The following is a 25,431-nucleotide window of genomic DNA, read 5'->3' as shown; positions in this document are numbered from 1 at the left end:
TGGGAACTATGTAAGATTGAAATAAGAAATACTACTATAGATTTTTCAAGAAAAATAGGGAGAGAACGAAATAATCGGTTGAATCAACTAGAAAAAAAACCCTTAAACATCTTCAAAAAATCTTTGATGAAAATCAAGACGAAAGTCTATTGATACCTTTTCAAAACATTGAAACAGAGATAAATCATATATATCAAATTAAAACCATTGGAGCACAAATTCGCTCCAAGGTCGATTTCATTGAAAAAGGTGAAAAAATATCAAATATTTCCTAGGATTAGAAAAGTCGAGGCAAACTAGAAAAGTTATAAAATCGCTAAAAATTGGTAAAACAAGAGTTACCGATATACAAGAAATTCTAAAAGCAGAAAAGACATTCTTTAAAGATCTTTAAACGTCACACTTAGAGAATAACACGAACTATTTCAATTATGTTAATAACATTGACTTAGAAAATACAATAGATGATAAAACGGCAAATACCTGTGAAGGTCGGTTTACATATGATGAAGGCAAAAACGCACTTCTAGAAATGCAACTAAATAAAAGCCCCAGGTTAGATGGTCTTACAGCTGAGTTCTATAAACGATTTTGGTATTTAATTGGCAATCTTGTAATTGATTCTCTAAATGAAGGATACGAGAAAGGTGGACTTTCTTATACTCAAAAACAAGGTGTTTTTTTCTTTACTGTATAAAAAGGGAGATCCCGATAATCTAGAAAATTGGATCTCCTTACTTAATTTAGACTATAAAATTGCCGCGAAAATACTTGCAAAACGTTTGCAATCTGTTTTACCGACAATAAATAATAATGACCAACAGGGGTACATAAAAGGTAGAAACATTAATTTTAATATAAGACAAATAGAAGATATCATCGATTTCGCTGATTTATATCAAATGCAAGGAGCCATTTTGTTTTTAGATTTTTAAAAGGCGTTTGATACCATTGAATGGCCTTTTATGTTCGACATTCTTGCAAAGTTTGGTTTCAAACATTCTATTTGCAATGGGTAAAAACACTATACACAAATATTTCCTCTAGAATTTCTAATAATGGTTGGATATCTGATAGTTTTAGCATACTGCGAGGAGTTAGTCAAGGATATCCCCTGTCAGCTCTTTTATTTATAACAATTGTAGAAGTCCTTGCACTCAAAATGAGAACATGTGAAGCGATTAATGGTCTGAATGTAAAAAAACACTCATTTAAAAATCACACAACTTGCAGACGACACAACCCTATTTTTTTTAAAAATGAAACTGAAATCCCAGTAGCCCTGGAGATTATTCATACATTCGGCAATTTTTCCGGGCTGAAGCTCAACATACTTAAAACACAAAGTCTATGGATAGGTACTTCAAAATACAATGGCATTGATAAAATGTACAATATCAATTTCACGTCAAAATATATAAAATCCTTAAGTATTTATTTTGGAAACAACAAAACTGAATGCATTAATTTAAACTGGGCGCAAATTTTTTTAACAATGTCAAAAGCTTATAAGCAATTGGAAGAAACAAAACTTAACCTTTTTTGGCAAAATAACTGTTATAAAATCATTGATGCTCATGATGATCATATAATTAAAACGTTTAACTCTTTAATATTTAATTTAATTTGGAATGACAAAAGGGTTAAAATTGAGCGTACAACCTTAACAGGAAATAAAATCGAAGGTGGTTCCTGACTTTAAATACTATTCTTAAAGTATGAAACTTAAATGGGTAAATTTCTTAAAATCAAAATCAAATGCAAATTGGAAAATAATCGCATCATATTTTCTTGATCAATTCGGACTAAATTATCTTGTCTTCAATATGAATATAGACTCTCTTAACTCCCTATCTGCACAAAACTTGAAACTCTCTGTTTTCTACCGAGACTTGATCAACACGTGTTTAGAACTTAAATCAATTTCAAGGTTTATTTCATTATCTGGTGAGATAGACGTGAGAAGAATTGTGCAAACCTTAAAGGTAAAATGTAACTGGATTTCGGAGGTAAACACAATAATAAAAGCTATCCCAAACGACTGGAAAATTGTAATTAAATCGACTCAATCTGTAAACACACAGGTTAAAACGTGTTTAAATCTTAAATACGGTCAAAAGCAGTTAGACGATCTCACCAATAAAGATATTTATCATATTTGTTGTAACGCTGTATTTGAAAAAAAACTTCATACATTAATACTGGCAAGAAACTTTCAACAAACCAATCAACTGGGGATCATGGTATTTTATTTGACATTGGATAATTCCAGAAAATAAAGTTAAACAGTTCAAGTTCAAACTCCTACATAACATCATGGCTACAAATCTAAACCTATTCCGCTGGAATATCTCAGCAAGTCCTCTTTGTAATCACTGCAACCAAGTCGAAGACTATGACCACATTCTAATTAATTGCCCGTATCTTTCTCATTTTTGGTCAAAGATAAATGCCACCTTTAAACATTGTAATATACATAAACAGATAAAGCCTCGAAATACTTATAATTGGATATAAAATTGAATACAAAGAATATAATATTATCAATACTATTCTATTTCAAATAGGTTACTATATTTATAAATCATACTTTGTATCTGAAAGAAGGCAGAAATTTGTTAACTTATGTGCATTATTAAATGCCGACCTTTTGATTATTCAAACATTATATAAGAATAAAGGAATTCATTGTCCGTTTTTCAATAGGTTTATAATGAAATTTAAAAGCAACTAAGAATATTTTGTTAAAAAACACACATGTTTTAAGATGAAATAGTTGTATATCATGATTTTCTTGTTCATAATTGTCATGTTTATGATTTGTATATGTTTTTTATGAATAAAAGGATCACATCTTAGTGATTCCAAAAAGAAAAAAAAAGAATGACTGGTATGTTTTACTAAAAGGTACACATTTATTACCATTCTACATCCAGTAGGATATAACAAATCACAGCAGCCTTTACACCATAAGCAATTTGACAGTGATTTAAGCGATACATAGACTAACTTTTTTCATTCTCTGTTCCGTCATGATTGTTATTCTGCTGTGTGCTTATATCACATAACTTACCTATAGCTCATGCATTTTTACCAGAGTTTATCCTTTTATTAAACTCAAACTTGTTTTTTTTATTTATTTTTTTACATAGAGTACAAATATATACATGAATATATTATAAAACTGAACTGTTCTGTAAACAATGCATACTAATGGACCAAGAGCACAAATCTGACAAGTTGAAGCATATGCATTATACTTAATGTTGAATCCAATGTTCAAAACTAAATTGACTGTAAAAGTTGATTTTTTTTATATTTTGCTTAAAAAGTAGTCAAACAGTAGGCTTGCCAGTTTTGTAGTTTAGTTTCATAGACATCATTGAAAGTTACGAGGAAAACTTCTTCCAATATGCCAAGTTTGGTCACTATATGTCAAATCTTTAAAAAAAAAGGAAAAGAAAATAGGAAAGTTTGATGCCACCCGTCATCGGCCAGCAAAAACAACGATGCAAGGCAATAAAGGGCCATAATTTGTGTTAATGGTTAAAATGCAGATCTTATACCTAAATGTAAGATGTATAAATGGTCATCATTAATTGTGGGAAGTATTAAGTCAATTGAATAAATGGTATAGAAGTTATTGATAAAAATCCCAACTTGCCCTAAAACTTAAACCTGTACTAAAACTTTAACTTAACTTCCAAAAGTTAATCAGGGGCCATAATTTATATTGAGGTTAAGATGGAGTTATGTAACTTAATTTCCGCGATGGTCCTGGAGTATTAATTAAGTGAATTGAATGAAGAGTATTGGAGTCTTAATTGAGAATGCCAATCTGCACCGTTGATGGGGCGAGTAATAAAGCCCACTTATTCTTCGAATAATGGAGCTGATAATACCACGAAAGTCATGTTCTAAGACTTGTCTCATCCTTCAAGTATTAAACTCTTGTCAAACTTTCAGTATGTGTTGCATTAAGCCTGAAATTGAAAATTAACTCTTATTTGTAAAGTAGATATATAAATAATCTTATGACAAAAAATATCTGCCCCTCTCTCGTTTATGTTTTAATATATGTAATTTAGTTCCGGATGTTTTAATACAGAAAAATAGTGCTTGTTTTCAAGTATCAGTCTTTTATTAAAGTTGGATAAATGCAGGTGCTTTTTTAAACCGGTCGTGAACAGCTTATTTGTTGATTTTTTTAAAACTTAAAGCATTTTAAGTACATTTATTTAAAATAATATGAACTTAAGGACACAAAGCAAATTGCAAGAAATCACATGAAGAGTTGCTCAAAATTACAAAACTTTTTAGCCTCTGTAGTCAGGGGTAGAAAGCATCATCTTGAAGGGTGAAACCTGGGTTTGATTCCAAGTGACAGCCAGCTCTTTGTGCAGAACATTGAAAACAGCTTTGGTTTAGATCAACCTTCAAGTGACTTGCTCATGATTTTGGACTAAAAATAAGTTTTCCTGGTAGAGCATTTGAAAACACAAACCGTATTTTATCATAATTTAACTGTATGATATCGAAATTGCAGAAAAAATACAGTTATAGCATAAAAGGTATCTTGTTTTCAGTGGGGTTCGAACTCACACCGGTCAAGTCTAGAAAAAAAATAGAAAGCCGGCTACTCCACACGGCCATCGGGACTTAAACAAAAGTGGTGGATATGTTTACCTGTTAAGGATACATTAACAGCTGTATTTAATTTTTAATCCCGTTAAAAACGCTGATGGTAATTGGGGTTTTCAAAGACGATATTTGAGGAAATACCAACATTTGCTGAGGGTTTCCAGCTGTTGGTATTTTTGTTTTAACACTCTTTATGATTTGCCACACTAAATTTTGTGAGTTAAAACAAATGGATTTAACAAACCATTAGTGAGTCACATTAAGGCATCCATTCTTTTTTTCTTCATAAATAAAATTATTATTAAAAGAGGTTTGGCTCAGCAGAGGTTAAAAAAATATATTCATTACTTCACTCAGATAGAGTTTACATTCAAAATGAGACCAATTGTGTTGGTGAATGAATGATCATTATGTCAAAATACCGTAAAATTTTCATAATTGAAGTGCAGTAAATAATATATATCAAAGCAACATAGAAAATTGTCTGGCTATTATTACAAGAGAAAGACTGTTTTTTTGTGTGCCACAAACTGCAATTCTAGTAAGCCACCGCTGGGATTTGAACCCAGAACTCTTCCCACATGGTAGAAAGTGTCTTTCTTAAGACTACGTTGGCTGGGATTAGAGCAGTTTAGAGCAATTTGCCGAAAACATTTACTTTATAAGGAAAAAATAGCCCAAAATCATACTTCGTAAAGAAACAGTGCCAAATTAATTAAAAGTTTTTAATTAACAAATGCATGAAATTTGTAATTTTGGACTGGAGACGAACAAAAACAGTGAAGTTTGGTTTATTCACCGTATTAAATAGTGAATATCTACTGCGACCTTGATCTTTGACCTACTGATCTCAAAATCAATAGGGGGTCATCTACTAGTCATGACCAACCAGCATACCAAGTATATAGTTGCTGGGTGCAAGCGTTCTTTATTTATTGAGCCAAAACGCAGTGTGACAAACAGACTGACCGGCTGACTGACTCAATGACGGACTGATCACCAAATCAATAGGGGTCATCTACTAGTCATGACCATTTAGTTAACGAGCGAAACCGTTTCTTCCCCTCTCAAGGTCAATTCGACCTTGACCTTTGACTTACTGATCTCAAAATCAATAGGGTTCATCTACTAGTCATGACCAACTAGCATACCAAGTATGAAGTTCCAGGGTGCAAGCGTTCTTTAGTTAATGAGCGAAAACTGTTTCTTCCCTCAAGGTCACGGTGTCCTTGACCTTTGACTTACTGATCTCAAAATCAATAGGAGTCATCTACAAGGCATGACACACTAGCATACCAAGTATGAAGTTCCTAGACCCAAAGGATTTTCAGTTATTGAGTGGAAACAGTTTCTTCACCTCAAGGTCACGGCGACCTTGACCTAGTGATCTCAAAATATATCAGGGTCATCTAATAGTCATGACCAACTAGCATACCAAGTATTAAGTTCCTGGGTGTAAGCATTCTTTAGTTACTGAGCGGAAACGGACGACGGACTGACGGACAGGGTAAAAACAATATGTCTTCCCATTAATGGGCAAGACATAATGACAGCCACACTAACGAGGCGGGTGGTGAGGGAAGATTTTCAAAGTGTGAGGATAGAGTGTGTTATGACCATGACCTTTGACTCTATGACATCAAAATCCATAGGAGTCATCAGCTGGTCACCAAAAATCTAAATGTCGAGTTTGAGAGCCATGGGTGCAGGCATTGACAAGTTATCACACAGTCAAGCTTTTTTCGTTCAAGGTCACTGTGACCTTGACCTTTGACCCGATGACCCCTTAAATCATAAGGGGTCATCTACTGGTCAGGCCGAGTCAAGTATGAGGGCCATGGGTGCAGGCATTGTTGAGTTATCACTCGGACAAGCTTTAAAATTATTTTACCATTAAGGTCACTGTGACCTTGACCTTTGCCCGATGAGCACTAAAATCAATAGAGGTCATCTACTGGTCAGGCCCAACCTACATGTCAAGTTTGATGACCATATGTCCAGGAATGGTTGAGTTATCATTCGGACAACTTTGGTCTACCAAATAATTATTTCCAAAAGAACGGTTTTTGTTGGCCTTCAGAGTACATTTCTCTATCACTGACCGACCAATTTCATATTTTGTTTTTAAAAAAATGACTAAGATGAGGCATTTTTGCGTAAAAGTCTTGAAAGCAGTGATCTAAGACATCTGACCAAAGTTTAGATATTTTTTCCTAAATTTAAATTTGGAAATTGATCTTTTACCGCTAGAGTGCTTTAGGAAAATTTCAGGCGTTTTTTTTTTTTTTTAAATGAGATCCTTTCTATTGTTCTATCTTAAATGACTGGATTGAATGCTGGTTCTGAGACAAAAAATTAAAAATAATGTCAACACTGTCAATATGTAGAGTGCAGCTTTAATGTTGTGTTTTAAAATTGAACAACACTAAACTACGTGTTTCCCATTGCTTAAAGGGTGAATAGAGATCACCAAGGCTGAAACAAGATTAGATCAACAATGACCCTAATTTGTGATGGTCAAGAGTCTGGGCCCAAAGCTTGTCAGTATTTACAGTAACTAACATACACAAATAACGATTTGCGCTGCTGATAAGCTCTTGCTGAATTTCAGCAGGTCCCTGGTACATATGCATTGGACTGTGAAAATAATTTCAGTCAAATCAAAGAAAATTTAACCCAAGACTGGTGGTGAAGGTCAATAACAGGAATAGATGTAATAATAATTAAATAAAACATCAATATCGGGGGGTTATGCTGTCATAATTCCGTGATGGTAACACAGACACATCTGGAGTTTTACATTGTCACTATCAGTGAAGGCAATGTCATTTTCAATGCACTTGTTAAAACCCTGTCTTCAATCAGGGGTCTCTGTGGGTCTGAATGGCTGAGAAGCTGTGTTCCTGGTGAACATTGATCAGTGGGCTGCTCTTTAGAAGGACGAGCTCCATAGGAAAAGGAAAGTGACCTGTGGAACCAGGCATGGGTGGCTTTCTCAAAGTGAGGCCCTTCTCCAAGGAGGTTGACCACTGGTCCTGAAAGTACACACAGACTGGAACATAGTGTGAGGCTTAAGTGTAAACTTAAATATACACAATGCGTCAAACACTTTATTGCTTACCGAGGTTTAATTCTACTACCATTTAAGCTATGCACCAGTCAGCCATGATATGTAGATTTTAGCGACTAGAAAACATATGTGTTAAATCGAACATCTTAAGCATTGTTAATCTAGCAAAACCTTAACAGTGAGGACGTTAGAACTGAATAATGCTAGACACTTTATTCCTTCCTCATATATACCTTTAAGGGATAGGAACAGAACGCCCATAATTATATGATGTACTGACTTTACTTATTAAAATGATAACTGCCCAAGGTATTATGATTACCTAATTAGGGTAGTTTGTAGTTTCGCTGTCCCCAAATGCCTAAATAAGCTTGCCTTTTATTTGAAAGGCTGTGAAACAAACAGCTTAATGTTAGCTTGTCAAGGGTTAACAAGAATTATTATGATAATCGCTGGAAGCAATGGATGCTCCCGGGCATACACCCGTTTTCTATGAACAGGCAGAACTTGTAATACAATGTGCTGGTAAAAGGCTATATCTTGCAAGAAAACAAAACCACCCCATTCACCTGGCACTGCGAGCCACCTGAAAGGTAAAAACACGGCCAATTTTCCCGGCTATCCCCGGTATACCCATGGACCTGAGGGGGGGGGGGTGCAATTGACTGGTATATAACACTTGCTTCTATTTCCTATTCCATTTCTACCCATTTTTGTGCATGTTCCTACTCTTCCCAACCACTTTATAATAATGCTACAACCAATAACCTCCTGCCAAAATATGTAAGGACAAAATAGAAAAATATCATGGTTATGGATGTATTTGAACTGCTACCTTGAAACTCTCAAAAGATTTGTAGTCCTGTGCTTTGCAACACAGGCTAAAGCATGAAATATATAAGTGGAGGTTTTCATTAGGAGTGTGCTACCTTAATATACATGATAGGATTATGGTCATTGTGCACTGCACTTCCCAATCATTGCCATCTATCTATATACCAAGTTTTATTTCAATCCCATCAGTAGTTTTGAAATTTTGGCCCGGACGAGCACTTATTATGAAAAAAATGGTTAAGGGGAGATAAATTAATAGATATGCATGATAGGATTATAAATGGTTCTTGTGCACTGCAAACTCCAATCCCATCTATTTCAATACCAAGTTTTATTTCCATCACATGATTCACATCAATAGTTCTGAAGTTATTCTCCGGACAAGTGTGATGGGCAAAAGCAAGGACGGACAAAGGGGCAACTATTTGCTCTCCCTTTGGGGAGCATAAATAACAGTATCAATGTCTAAAAAATAGTTAAAAGAGGGGATGGCAGACAATTTCACATTGCCAGGTAGACTAGTGACTGTGGTAGAGCTGTCATTTTGGGTGGGGGGAGGGTTCCATTCTGGCTTGTCATACAACACCACATTTAAAGGGGTCTTTTCATAAGGAACTAACATATCACATCCAGTTCTTCTTGAGCCTGCAACATGTCGTGGAAAAATAACCCTTTAGAATATTACCAATGTCAAGAAAGGCCTTTACCTATTCGGACAACTAGGATTAACATGTTGATTACCCAAAGTCATGCAGCATTCTACTACTGGAACCGAGGGAGGGGCACTGGTGCGCCCACCCTTAAATAATCCAAATTTATTTCCAGGCCGCCCCTGCATTCATAAATGTCTAGGCCTTAAAGTACCTTGAAATATTTTGTCTACATTTTTTGGCACTTTGTTCAGATCCCTTTTCATTACAGTTTTCATTCACTAATAAATTCGGACAGATTTTAAATCAATTAAGCACCCCAAACCCTTTCATGGGGGATAACACTGTGGTAAATTACAAGATGTAGCAAGCACCCACAATGGATAAATACCAGCTAAAGAAAGATGACTCAAACAATATGCAGGGTAGAATATTGGTTCTTTGAAATTGCATAAATTTCCTTTCATTGTTACTATAAAGCTAAAGTGTCATTTAAGTCCAAGATATGGCCTGTACAAGCATCAATGAAAAAAAGATTTTAGGTACAATAAAGAAACTTGAATTTGATTTTAAATTTTATCATTTTTGAAACAATTGGAAACTTTTTTTCTCTTTTTTGAGTGCCTAGCCGTACATATTTTTCCTTGTAATATGCTATGTATCATTGTGACCAATTCAAATATTTTCTGATGTTATTCATGTTTTGTGAAGAGACTATTAAAAAATGTTTAATATGCTAATAAAGAAGTCTTTTCATCTGTTTTTAGAAGTGTTTAGAGGTTTGGAAAAAACACATTTGAATGAGGTATAAATTTGCAATGGTAACTCTGATCTAGTACTTATATCATAAATGATTTCTCAGGCTTTTTTGCTAGGCCTAATGGTCATTTCTAACTTCAAGAACTTCTGTATGATTTACCAATGCATGATCAAGATACCATGTAAATATTTGTAGATGGAAAATGTAGACACTGGTTATATTGTAGGTCATATTTTAATCACTAGTCTATGTGCCTTTTTTATCATTTAAATGAAAATATTACAATACAAGATTCTTACTTACCACCTTCATTTCGTTTTCAAACTCGAAATTTAATCTTTCAACACTTCGCTCAACTGCGACAACATCTGAAACAACCAGATAATAACAAAAATACATGACCAGGTGCGTAGCTACCTATACATGAGTACACGGCTGAATCTACATCATTCTGACAAAAAACTAAAACAAATCAACAAAAGTTACTATATTCGTACTTGGCTATACATGTATGCCTATGCTGTTACAGACATACATACCGTATATATAATGGACATTGATATTGAAAATTGAATAAGGAAGTTCAGTGGCAAGAAGTACAGAAAATTAATTTCTGTTAGACAATATGAATGTTATTAACTTAATAAGGGCTTTTTATTTCACTATCTCAGAGGAAAAATCAGCCCAGTAAAGGATTTTGTTGATTTATTTACCTAAAACTGTTTACTTTTCAGTACTTGTTAAAGCACATCAGAAAGCCTTCAATGCACCATTGTTTTCATGAATTTCAGGCTCCCACACCCCCTAGCACAATTATAAACAAGTACATGAATAGATGACTAGCTACGCCCCTGATAAACAGTACTGTTTGAAAGCACTTTTCCTGCCACTCCTATCTTATTTATTTACAAATTTCTAAATATATATAATACCACATGCAAATAATTCATAAATGTGATATATAAAATACACAGCAAAACTGTTACAATAAAATGTGAAATTTCCATGTGCCAGAGCATTAGGTTAATGTTTTATAGCTGTTTCAGGAAATTTGTGCAACAATCTCAATCATTATTTACCTGTGAGTTTGATTCCATGTATGTGTTCACATTCTTTCAGTAAACTCAAGTTTATTATGGCAAAATAATTAGCTGTATTGGTATTTTTATACATGCATAGGGTCTCGCCAATTTAGCATTTAGGCTTTTTGAGCAGAGTGTACGGAAAGAATGGAACCTTTAACAGTGACTTTAAGAGTGTGTCTCTGACATTATGGACTATAAATATTACTGACTAGACATAACGTACCATATTTGCGGACATAACAGACAATTATTGACTTTACTAAAGCTTACTTACAGTTCGTTTTAGACTTTACAACCCAGTGTGAATAGTACTGTTCACATTGTTTGATGTGTTATATATTTTTGTTGTTGTTTGTGTATATTTGTGTCTCATCAAGTCAAGTCGAGTGTCCTTTATTTCACTCATTCCAATACACAAACATGGACAAATGAGGTAATATCAAATGATAAATGTCACAAAGACAAACAAGTGAAATGCATACGTATATAGATGTGATATCTTATTTTTTTATGATTCACAGATGACAGCTTATCATGTTATTGTATTTATATATATCCAAAAATATGGTCTGTTATGTCTTATCCATTATGTCCATAATTCATGAGTGTATAACATAGTCACCGGGACAATTGAATGTCCCTGTCTAGAGATTATTAATAATTTTTATTGGTGCAAAGGGAATCAAACTTGCTACCCCTGAATAGAATCAGTGGCAGATCTAGGTTTCGCAGTTAAACAGGGCGTACATTATTTTTACTTGCGCCCTCTTCCTCAGAAAGGGGGGGGGAGGGGCATTTTATTACTTTTCATCTTCTATATTGAAATAACAAGAGCTGTCACAGAGACAGCGCGCTCGACTATTCCGCCGCTTTTCGGTGTATGGATTGAAAAGTTTTGGCGAAACATGCATGGATCACTGTTAGATTAGATTTCAATGCACCAATGATGTGCTGAGATATTTACATAAATTGAATTGGAAAATATTAGATATGGTACGCAAACTTTAACGTAAATTCTAAGTAGAAAAAGGGGCATAATTTTGTCAAAATGCTTGATAAAGTTACCTCCTCCTGAGTATAGGATGGGGGCATGATGGTGAACAAGTGTGCAATGTTTCAAAGCCATATGTCAATGGACTTTGAAAATATTTGAGGTGGTACGCAAACTTTAACATAAGTGGTTACACCGAGGCCGACGCTCAGGTGAGTAGGATAGCTCTCCTTATTCTTTGAATAGTCGAGCTGAAAATTGTGTCAGAGACCAGATTCGAACCTGTGTCCCAAAAATTGCTGTCCAGTGTTGTATCTACTGTGCTTACTGAAGGCTTACTCCAAATGAGTGGTTTATTTAAGCTATGTACCTAACTTGTCAATGGTAATATCACATGATAAGCCAATCACACATTAGGGATGAATTCTACTAGGTAGACATACCCAGTAATCATTTTTAATGGAAAATTACGAAATAACTGCTAAACTTAAATAAATTGTAAACTATGTGGAACTTCAGTTAGTTTCAATGCATTGTACACATTAATACCAAGTTAATGTCAGTTTTCGACAATTGATCATCTGGTGCACAGTTGCTTTTAGCTGGAGCTCAATTTGAACCTGATTTATAATTGCTTTTTTTTTTGCTATTTGACCAATAAATAATCAAAGAATGAAACTTAGTGCTTGGAGATAGACACTGATAATTGTTATCTTATATTATTGGTATTAATTGCTTTAAATATATTTGCACCAATGATAGTATCTATCATTTGTGATGCACCAGTCAATTGTAACCAAGCCCCATCCTCCATAGTCTAGGAGTATAGCAAGGAGAGCAAGCGGAATGGTGTTTTTACTGTCTAGGTGGGCTTGAGTCGATGCGTTTTTTGTTTGTTTTTGCAATGAAAATAGTGGCAAAAAGCCAGTGTGTGTATACAATGTGAAAAATTACGTAATATATGCTACATGGAAGGCAAATTTTGCTTAAAATCAGGACTTAAATCAAAGATAACTTTTCATTTACAAAACCTTTTTAAAAAAACAAAGGGTATTCTATGCCGCTTAAAGAGCCCCTCATTTGTTTAATTTATGAAATTTGATGAGGTCATTAGTTTCATCAAACATCTCGACAAACTTTTTTCCAAAAGAAGGTTTTGACAGTGCTCAGTCAGACGTCTGTATTGTGAAAAGGTTTGTCAAAGTGTTTTAAGACACTAAACTCACAATCAAGTTCTGGTAAAAGTCCGAAGGTCGGCTCCGTCAGCAGAGTAGACTGCGCCATGTTTCATTTAAAATAGTGAAGAAAAAGAAAAGTTATCTTTGATTAAAGTCTTATTTCTACTCAAAATATTGCCTTCCTGACATAGCATTTATGACACAATTTATCACATGGTATACACACACTGTTACCTAGGATGTCCCCAGGGTGTTGAGCTTTTTGTGGGGGCTTTTACCTGCAGTTTGTACCCACAGGGCAGGAATTTTACAGAAAGTAAGTCACCACTATTTTTCGTAGCTGGAGGGGCCATAGTTACAATTGACTGATGCATAAATGAAGAAATAATTTACAAAAAGACTCAAATACCTTCCTTCCTCAGCCAGGCACCCTAACCTGACTTTCACATCTGGAAACATCTGTTCAACAATTTCAATCAAATTGGACTGGGTTATTTCATCTGAAAGATTTGCAAACTCAAATCATTGAACTGCCTTGAGATGAACTATGTGTAGATTTATAATCAAAATTGAAAATTGCAGAATCTAGCATTATAAACAAATACAGTTAACCTCTGATCGCTTGTTTTTCCCAAACCTTGATAAGATGTTTATGTCTAGCATATTGTAAAAATAACTGCATTTGGTACCAACATAACAACTTTCTAGAATAATCAGTCAAAAAAGCATGCATTGTCATATAATATACATAATGTTGCTGTGATCAGGTTTTTGCAAAACAAAAAGGCAGAATAATGTCTCAAAATGTTGTCACATTTGGGCATATCAATAAACGGATGTTATACATGTCTATATGCCTGTTAAAAACACACATTTAAATTAATACCAAAGGCAATTTTTTCACCAGACCAGTCAATTGAATTCAAATTTTTTTAAGGCCACCATTTATAATATTAATAATGTACAGTCCTGTCTGTGTGTTTAATAAAAACTACAAGATTTAGATCCCTCTTCATTACTGTTATCATTCAATTACAAATTGTGAGGGATTTTGGATCCAATTCAAGATTCACATTCAGCCAATTGTTTGTTGAAAGAGTTTCTGGTCACCCTGTTTTCATCCACAAACACGAACTGCACATTCTGCATCTATAAGTTTTTCAGTTCAAATGGTGGTTGATTTGTACTTAATAATGTGATAAATGCAAAAAAGAATAAAAAATGTTTCAGGGCTTTTTCTATAATACCCACGTGTCCGACTATCGGATCCATTCCCAAAGCAAAATATAAGATATTTTTCCCAATCTTCAGAAAAAAATCACAATCAAAAAATAAAAAAAAAAAATAAAAAATCCTGTACTGGTTCATTTTCAACATCCTAATAAATTGTGTGATGTAAAAAAAAATTATTTATAATTAAACTCGGAAATCATTGATTTTCATCACATTCAAAGATCAGTATGAAATATTATCAGTATGAAATATCTGTCATGATTTATTGCAATAGATATTTACACCCCAAGGATTGATAATTTTTGGGGTCTTTTAAAGGGAAAATAAACTAATATCAAATCATTTCCTAATTTGTAGGAGACTAGACAGCTTTTTCTTTTAACTGTAAAATTTCCCAATTTCAGAATTTTCACAACGCAAAATTTCCCAAAATATCAAGAGTCTTTTTCCCAAAATGGCCAGAAAAAGCCATGTGTTTCACATATATAAATTTATTCAGGGTACATGTATGTTCCCCAAATAGTATAACGGATATTCCCTTATTTATCTATTTCTTAACAAACAAGAGCATCACTTCAAATGAAGAATGTTTAAAAAACAATCATGATTTAGATAAAAAGAGAAAACACAATAACATGTGCTTGTGGAAAGTAAATGATACATGATATCCAGTTCAGGGGATAACTACATAAATATGCAGTGAAAGTGAATGGTTGATGGGCATTGGGCACTTAGCTTTCCACCATCTCCATCTATTAATACATTAATTTAGTCTGAATCCATGTCCAACAATCCAGAATGTTACCTTAATTTTGGAAAAAAAATCAAATTTCTGTATATTAACGGTAGGGTACAATTAAGACCCATGGATACTGAGTACTACAAATCTTACCATTACCATCTATCTGATATGGTCCAAGCAAAAACCATAATGGAAATATATCAGGTTAAGGGAGAAAACTTAATAAACATGCAGTTTAGGATTATGTTTTCTATACCTACTTCAAGCTGCTGTGTATATTTTCTTTTTTTAAGTTGCATTTAAAACTCACCAATAATTTATCTGTGAATACTCAATACAAATAATTCAGTATGGCCTAATTTCACACAATAACATAGACAAAAATCAAACATTCATATCCGGCCAATATTTTGAAGTACTGTTCTTTGCTATAAGCCTAAAGAATTTAAAGTACAAAAATTACAATATCAAAATAGTAAAATCTGACTACAGTCATAAGTTTTATCATTCATTTCCATATTTGGGACCGAACCTGTATGCAGTTTGCATTTTGAAAAAACTGAAATAGTATACAGTATAGTAATAATTTATTACTATATACTATTTCAGTTTTTCAAAATGCAAACTTCTGCATTTATGAATCACTGGCATACCCAGGTATTAAAGCTGTTGTATTTGTCTGTCTGTAAACTTTTAGGATTTCTAACAGATGTTAGGAAAACATTTTCAAGAAGGTATAAATTTCCTGTAAGGCTTAAAAAAAATACATTTGGTTCGGGTTACCCAACCCTACCTACGGAATAGGCGCTGACCCTACTGTTTTTATAGTCAGTTTGAAAAAAAAAATGCCTTCACTTTGTAGTGGAAAACCTTAATAGCATATACAGATGATAATTTTAACACCATTATCCAATGATGAAAATGACATTCTTATATAAAGCCTGATTAAAAAAAAGTCTACCTACCCTACCTTTTTTTAAAGGATGTAAACCTAACCAAACATTTTTTTTAGACCTAACCATGATCTTGTGCAGTACTAATCATAAATGACTTTGCAGATCTTCAAGCTACTTCTAATGGTCATTTCCATAGATCTACAAGAACAACTATATAGAATGCATGGTCCTATTATCCAGATAATAAGTTAAATATTTATTGAACAATGAAAATATAGATACTGGTTACATTATAAATCAGATTCCAATCAATCTGCGCCTTCAATTCATTTAAATGTTAATTACAAAATAATATCCTTACTTACCACCTTCATGGCTGCTTTCCTTTTCCCAAATCTGTCCTTCAATCTTTCCAGGCTTTGCTCTACAGTGGAAGCATCTGAAAATAAGCAGATAATAACAATGGTCGACGTTTTATTCTATACACGCTCACGGTCTGACCACTGGACTTTATACACCCCCATTAAATGTCGTAAAATATATAAACATTCCTCATTATCCACATTATTGAGATTACAGATATAAATTAAGACAAAAGATGACAACTTTAAATAAAATAAATACTTTGCAAGGAAATAAACAATTATATCTCACTGTTCGCAAGTTTGATCGACATTGGAATATATACAGCTACACCGTAGGACAGACAGTGGACTCATTTTTACTCCAACGTAGAACAACCATTGGACTGTATACAGCTTTATATAAAGACACATATTGGAATCTAAACAGTTTCAAATTCGAGAGATCTTGGACTCAATACAGCCTCAAATTAGGACAAACATTGGACGTTATACAGCCTCAACTTTAGATAAACATTAGAATCTATACAGCCTCAACCTCAATGCAAACATTGGACTCTATACAGCCTCAAATAGGGCGAAACATATAAGACTCGACCCTCAATGCAGACATTGGAATCTATACATCCTCAAGTTGGGGGTAAACATCCGGGTCTATACAGCTTCAAGTAGGGACAAACATTGGAATCTATACAGCCTGAACTAAAGATAAACATGTATTTGAATATATACAGCCTCAACTGAAAGAAAACATTAGAATCTATACAGCCTCAACTTTAAATAAACATTAGAATCTATACAGCCTCAACTGAAGACAAACATAAGAATCTATAAAGCCTCAACTTTAGGTAAACATTAGAATCTATACAGCCTCAACTTAAGATAAACATTCGAATTTATGCAGCCTCAACTCAAGACAAGCATTAGAATCTATAAAGCCTCAACTCAAGACAAGCATTAGAATCTATACAGCCTCAACTCAAGACAAGCATTAGAATCTATACAGCCTCAACTGAAGGCAAACATAAGAACATATAAAGCCTCAACTTTAGATAAACATTAGAATCTATACAGCCTCAACTGAAGGCAAACATAAGAACATATAAAGCCTCAACTTTAGATAAACATTAGAATCTATACAGCCTCAACTCAAGACAAACATTAGAATCTATACAGCCTCAACTCAAGACAAACATTAGAATCTATACAGCCTCAACTGAAGGCAAACATAAGAACCTATAAAGCCTCAACTTTAGATAAACATTAGAATCTATACAGCCTCAACTGAAGGCAAACATAAGAACATATAAAGCCTCAACTTTAGATAAACATTAGAATCTATACAGCCTCAACTCAAGACAAACATTAGAATCTATACAGCCTCAACTCAAGACAAACATTAGAATCTATACAGCCTCAACTGAAGGCAAACATAAGAACCTATAAAGCCTCAACTTTAGATAAACATTAGAATCTATACAGCCTCAACTCAAGGCAATCATTGGAATCTATACAGCCTCAAATTGGGGGGGGGGGAGGTTGGAGTCCATACAGCTTCAAGAAGGGGCAAACATAAGAATCTTTACAGCTTCAACTTTTGATAAACATTGGAATCTATACAGCCTCAACTCAAGACAAACATTGGCATCTATACAGCCTCAACTCAGGACAAACATTGGCATCTATACAGCCTCAACTCAGGACAAAAATTGGCATCTATACAACTTCATGTTGGGGCATACATTAGAATATATACAGCCTCAACATTAGTCAAACATTGGAATCTATACATCTTCAAGTTTGGACAAACATTGGTGTCTTTACAGTCTCAGTATTGTCTTGTACATATACAGCTTTTAAAAAGTATTTAACAACATCTTTGGTTGTTAATCTGTTTAATTGATCATATATAATGTATTATATAACATGATGTACACTGAATGTAGCAATCTCATGCAAAGAAACCCTTAAATATTTTGTAAGAAAAATGCTAAGTGTTGAGTTCTCTGAAGCCACTCTATATGTATGCATAAAGAACACATTTTACAACAAAGAATATATCTGTTTTATCTTGAGGGCTGGGAATGGACATGTACCCTATGACACCGATACAATATTATCAAAATAACAACACGTTTAAATATGTTAAAATGTTTGATAATATACGAATGGCTATTCAATTAAGAGTATAATAAATACAGTTTAAATTGGTTGAACTAAAATGACACATTTGATCTTGTTTTGTACAGTCAAATGAAGAGAATGAAGGTACAGATAGTGTCAACATAAATACATAATATCCCCAAATAAGAAAATGTTATGATAAAGGTTGATTACTTTAATCTCTTTTAGGATTATGTTATAATAATACTGGCAAATTGAAATTTGAATGCATGATACTTATTTCATGGCAAGATTTAAAGTTTAAATTTTTACTTTTATTTTAAATGATCTAGTTAGCTCGATTTAAATTTTATGTTAAGTAATTAGTTTAAGATTGCAAAAAGGCTAGTAATTTAGGTCGATAGAATTAACAAATTAACACCTACTCTGTCCGAGTCGTTAGTGATGAAATGAACTTCCTCTGTATGGAACCAAATGGTATTTTCTCAGCCACTTCATATGGCATGTTGGTAGTCTGAAAATATAAGTAAGGGTTCCCTAAGGTTATTGCTAAGCTAGTAAATATGACTTTCTAACACATGCTCAAACAAAACCAAAGCGCTTTCTAAGGCACTTTTAGAATCTTAAAGATTTATTTATGTATACACTTGTCAGAGGTTTAAAACCTGTTTTATAAACATTAAGCATAGTATCTGTGTTGAAAAATTGGCAAAGTGTAGTTAACAAATTGTACTACTTACAATGTTGTGCATAGCAATGACAGATGTTGTTACCTTTTCGAATATGACTGGAAGTGCCTCAGTGAATAAAACACTTTAACATATACATGCAGCAGCCTGAAAAAAATGGTACCAAATTATCAGCATGTTGATTTTTTAAAACGGATTTTAATTCATAGTTCTTCCATATTATTGCCATATAAAATGAACAAATAAGCTGCACAGTGTATAAAAACAATTTTAGAAAAAAATGTCTTCTGTACACTGAGTATTAGTAAATTCCAGTCACATTTTAGCATGGCACTTATATCATAGTATACTGAAGAGGCATACAACAATTCTAAATGCAAAGCCCTATTAATGTTCCATTGTTTGGTATAATTTGTGTTATATTCTCACTTTGATTATTAGAAACTGAGGGTGTGAAGGAAATAATTTTGAGATACATATATATGTTAAAATAGTTTATATTTATTTTGTGAGTGGAATAAAATACTATAGCTTAATTTTACACGATTTTTAAAGAAATTGGGGGCCATTTGTCAATAGACTTACTTTTTTCTATTACATCAAAGATTAAATAGTTTCGTTTATTTCATTTGTATTGTTAAGCTAATGTTAAGAGTTAAAGTCAATGTCAAAGTTTTCCATCTCCATTGATGAATAGTAACACAGTATTCACATGTATATACAAGAACGCAAATACAACATACATACATGTATTATCGTTCTTCAATGCTGCAAGCAAATCCTTATTCGCCACCTCTCGAACACCATTTTGCCACGAGTACATACTGCAATTAAATCATAATATAAAAGAAAATTCTATGAAAAATCTTTCTTTTGTTGATCACCTTCAAAAAATCAAAGTCTTAAAACCTATTATGCAAATATTAAGATGTTTTTACAACAAAAGTATGCTATATGGATGGCCTGTACGATAGTATTAAGCAAAAATATATTAAAACATACTTTGTGGTTTGCTTTACTGTCACGATATTATTTCAAAGTCTGAAGCACTTAAATATTCCTAAAAATCCAATAAAGAAAAAAGTCCAATTTGTACCCAATTTTAGGATCACAATACACATAATATCATATTGGAAAATCATGATTAAAAAAAAAAGTTGTTTTAATAAAATATTTCTTGTTAACATTACCAGACTATAAGACTGGTACTCTTTCCTGCCTTCCCTCATCATATTGCTCTCAACAACCTGCATAACCTGAAATTATATTTGAATATTGCAATACTTGATAACTTTGTCATTATCAACTATGACTGTAAGTCTTGGTATAAAACCTTCAGTTCCCACAGTCTTTGATATTCTTCAAGATATAATACAAAAAGAAAAGGAAATCTTTAATGTGCATGATATCTGATCTGCTTTCATTGCCACAGTTGATGAAAATAAAATTTGAACAAATGGGAGCAATTCTCTCAATTAGAATCTGACATTGCATTCAGAATGTTATGCACCAGTCATTTGTAACCACGCCCCGACCAAGTCCAGGGATACATGTAGTCAGGGAAATGTATGGAGGCTATTCGTTGCCAAAAGTCCAGACGTGTAATTCCCACAATGTGCTTCTTAATCGTACTAAATATCTCTTACATTATTTTGTCAATGTAGACGTGCTATTTGTTGTTTCTATTCGTCAGTTTTTCCGTATTGATTTGTCAGATTGACCCTGTATAAACTCACTAAAACATAGATCGTATAACTTGCCTTTAACAATATGATGATGTAATTTAGAAAGCCGAATCATGCATATGTAAAACTGCAATCCTACAGTCGACACTCGCATTCGTAAAATGAACATTTGCAGTCCAACAAGTCCAGGTTTACAAAAGTCAATTGACAAGTTCAGAATTCAAGGATAGACCATTTCGCCTATACCTTATATGGTAAATATCACCGAAAGAAACGAAGGTGAATGGGCGGAGCTAACGAATCAGATTTTCTTTTGTTTATTTCCGTCGAATCAAGCAAGGGGGATAACATCTTCGCCTACCTCCTGTAAATTCCCGGTTGTAAGTCCGACAATCTCATTAAAATCATATCGTGACGTTCACTTCATTTCATTACGTTATGTACGATCATCCACATAGCGTAACGTCGTGAAGCGTGTATTAGGAATCTGATTTTAATGAGATTGTAAGTCCGAGTACTCTCTCTTTATTTCACAATAAAAACTAAAATTAACTTCATCTTTTATTTTATTTTGACGATCAATGTTTCTAAATGGGTTATAAATCACCATATTATTTTGTCAGTTGCAGTTGGGTGTATCTGAGCTGGGCTCACGGACCCAGATTTATACTGTCACTGTCAGTTGTTTTTTTACTTATATACCCAAGCAAGCAAAAATTGTTCATTTATTTTATTTACAAGTGGACCATGGAGGGGGAGCTGTAGGGCCTGTGTCCCCCCCAGTTGGCCTGCAAGTAAACTTAAAGGTTATTTTTTTTGTCAATATTTCTCAGAAAAAAATACTTAATAACGCCATAATGCACCAATTCAGACTAAAAATATTTAAAATATTCTAGGGGGAGTATCCCTAAACCCCACTTCCCACATTTTAAACATATTAATGTCATGCCCACTCGAGGGATCATGTCCAAAAAGTTGTGCCCCTAAGTAACGCCCCTCTAACGCAAGTCCCTGTTCAAAACCTGCTCCAGCAAACCCACAAAACTTTTGATGGACACCATAATGATATCTACCTAGTTTTGTCTGATGTTATACATTTACTATCTTAATAAGCATCCATGGTGTAAACGTGTAATTTCAATACATCATTAAAACAAAATATCCATGTGGATGGAAGAAAAGCCCTCCAACCCACTTGTGTCCCCCAGTTATGAATTACGGGATCTGCCAATGTGAACCATAACAATCAAGTGGGGGATTTCAAGAACATGAAAAAATAGATATCGTGAGTCTTAGATTAGAAAAACAAACGCGCGATTTTTCCCCTCCAAAAGGGCTAGGTCCACTTCACCTAAATGTGAAAAAAAGCCCTGACTGTTGAGTGTGGGTGGGGTATAAAAGGTACAGTACACTCAACGAGTTAGACCCACTTTCCTCGCTCACTCCGAGGGATAAAGTCGGTGATCGCGGGTTTCCTCCGAGGGTAAAACTGTTGCCCTCGCTAAAATTCCCCCGAGTTCCTCCGAGTGGCTGGCTTACCGCCGAGTTTAATATGAACGATAGCGTTGAGAATCGTCCGATTTTATGATCCCACGGCGGAACTCCGAGTCTAATCAGATAAGCAAGAAATCATTCTTGTTTAGAAGTTATTTATTTTTATGCTTATGCACATTGTTAAGCGTAAAAGATTCTTACATGTCTTGAATTATAAACATTGAATCATTAAAGTATATCCACTAAGTTATTGCATCATAAAGCAGCCGACTATTTACACCATTCTGAACCATGACCTCTGACGTCAAGCGCGTGATCAATACTATGTAGAATATACTATGTATTATTGGTGGTTAAAAATAGCTATGACGTTTCATGGAATTTTCCACAGAAAACGAGGCAAGAAGGCCTTCAAAACCATGCGCTGTGAACTTGGAACGCGTGTTTGACCTCCTGATTTTCCGAAAATGTGTAACCTAAAATTTCTCGGAAGAAATATGTTTATCAGTCATTAGCAAAAACATGTTTATAAGATGCATGCAACTAGTGAAATACGACTGCATTCTTGTGGTAAGCTAACTTAATGCAAAACGGGCAGAGGAAAAAGAATAACAGCAATTTACTGGAGCCGTCGTAATCGGTTGAAAATTTTAATAAAATAAATATAACTTTAGCGTAGATTCTTATCTAGTGTCCGCAGAGTTTCGCAGAGTTAAGGTGGAGCTTTCTATAAATAAAATTAAATTCATCTCGTAAACATGTTCAACTGCGAATGAAAAGTCACCACCATACAATGTACTTTGTAGAACTACAAACTGAAATCTGTCTTCTACACACCGCAATGTAAAACTCGGCATGTGACTCACGGAATGATGTGTGTTTAACATACACAACTTTATAAACATGACTGAATCGTCTGTAGAATAGATGCAACGAGAATAAAACTCCAATTGGTACAATGAAAATGTGCAGTGTAAAATGTAAACATACAACCAATGAGTTGGTGGTTGTAAAATGTAAATTGGTAAATCATCAATGTTACAAACCTAAAATACACACATACACGTCTGGACTTTTGGCAACGAATAGCCTCCATAGAAATGGGCCATGTTGTTACCTTCCAGATGGCCTGGCAGTGCCAGGTGAATAGTGTGGTTTTATCCTCGCGCAAAACATAGCAGGAATGGACCTTGCCTAGGGTTCCCGGGATGTGGGAGCATTTGATTGGGTTTGACCATTAGTTTTTCGCTGCAGGGCGGAATTTTACCTTGGATTGGCTGGACCAAAAGTCACCTTTATTCCCCAGACCTGGATTGTGGTTACAATTAACTGCACTGCACAATAGTGACTTCAACTTTGAAGTAGGTTTGTGGGTCTTACACTCGACAAAGTACCATTATGAACCAAACATACAAAACAATAACATTCAAATATTCGTCTTTGATATTTCAAACGTCAAAGTAAAATCATGTATCTTTTACTGTTAGCATACTTGATCTCAATCCTTTCGTACCACAGCGACACATAATGGTGACAGAGCACTTACAAAGTTAACTTGAGGCTGTTTACCCATGTCGACATATTGGAAGTCCAAGTTATAATCCCTTAAATAGTTATTATACTAACACGGAAGATTGAAGTGCTATCCGGAAACAGAAATAATTGAAATGGTCGCAGTCAACAGTTTCATGGTTTACTTTACGGAAAAAATAAGGCTATTTCCCGGTCCCGGTCTCATCCGGTCCCGGTTTCATCCGGTCTCTGTTTTCCAAATTTTATAGTAGCTATCGGGCGTGATCAAAAGGTGTTAATGACCGCAGGGGGTAATAGGATTACAAAAGATTACAGTTTATTAAAACATTGGATATTTGATGATAATTATGTCACCATTTATTTCATATTTATATCAATAAAACATATAATAAATTAAGGCAAAGATAAAAACATGAAGTATGCACATGTACTAAAATTAATGTCATGAATAACAAACACATTGTGTGTGTGTGTGTGTGTGTGTGTGTGTGTGTGTGTGTGTGTGTGTGTGTGTGTGTGTGTTTTAATTAAATTCAGTTATAAGTATAGTATTGATAATAGTAATACAAAAAGAAACAATGCTTGACTACATGTAAATCAAATTTGTAAGTTAACTCAGTACTTCAGGAATTCTATTATTTTTCTTTTGTTTAACTATTGATTTTGTTGCAGCAGATGCACTTCCACGACCAGTTGCCTTATGTATTTCTGCCAACTGATAGTCTAATTTTAATTTTTATGCCGACGCATTTCATGTGGAATTTTTTCCTGCATGTTCTATTTTCGCAAATAACTAAACTATCGACGAATGCTGGCATTTCACATGAACAGAATGTTTTTAATTTGAAAGTCAAAGGGATCGCGACTTTTCATTTTCTTTATGAAACGGATTTTTTTATATATTTTATACCATTTTGTTACATATAAAAACAAATAAGATTGTCATAATCTTGTTATAAACATCAGCAACACAATCCGTTGCCTGGGGCCATAAGTTATAAACCGGGAATTATGAGACCGGATGAGACCGGATTTTACGAGGAGAGACCGGGAAATAGTATCGCCCATGTATAGATTCAAATGGTCAGACCGTGGGCGTGTATGGAATAAAACGTCGACCAATAACAATATAACACAGACATGGTGAAAGTGAAGAAATATTGTCAAACATTCAAAGTGAAACAGCCTCATATTTTTGGTCAGTCATAATAAAAATTTGCCTGTCAAAACTTTTTGGCTTAAAAATTCAAACCTTGCTCTTTCAATGCCATTCTTGATTATCATACATGAAACAGGAACAAAACAAATATTAAGATATTTACCAGCACCTTTTTTGCCAGGTTATGCCACAGTGATTTGGAGGGAATGAGCTGAATTTTGACCTTTACAAAATTTAGTGACATTTTACCTAAAATAACCTTAATATATATATATTTTTGTCTTCAGATTCATCAAAGGGGTCAC

At 34.0% G+C, this 25,431-nt stretch overlaps 1 long non-coding RNA gene across 3 annotated transcripts; it reads right to left on the bottom strand.

Moving 5' to 3' along the window:
* Positions 1-7,041: 7,041 nt before the first annotated feature.
* On the bottom strand, positions 7,042-24,052 carry LOC128206806 (uncharacterized). 3 transcript variants are annotated; one of them, XR_008256589.1, is made up of 9 exons: positions 23,981-24,052; positions 20,446-20,511; positions 20,003-20,079; positions 19,340-19,402; positions 18,992-19,080; positions 16,446-16,519; positions 13,619-13,709; positions 10,259-10,323; positions 7,042-7,676 (listed from the first exon to the last, which is right to left on the bottom strand). It is a non-coding gene; the product is annotated as an uncharacterized LOC128206806 (long non-coding RNA). The 3 variants fall into 3 exon arrangements; XR_008256588.1 differs by lacking the exon at positions 23,981-24,052 and adding an exon at positions 22,636-22,705; XR_008256590.1 differs by lacking the exons at positions 19,340-19,402; positions 23,981-24,052 and adding an exon at positions 22,636-22,705.
* Positions 24,053-25,431: the final 1,379 nt, after the last annotated feature.

This window comes from Mya arenaria, chromosome 10 (assembly GCF_026914265.1).
Source record: "Mya arenaria isolate MELC-2E11 chromosome 10, ASM2691426v1".
NCBI classification, from domain to species: domain Eukaryota; kingdom Metazoa; phylum Mollusca; class Bivalvia; order Myida; family Myidae; genus Mya; species Mya arenaria.
The sequence above is the reverse complement of the archived record's forward strand: the minus strand, read 5'-3'. Positions and strand labels throughout refer to the sequence as shown.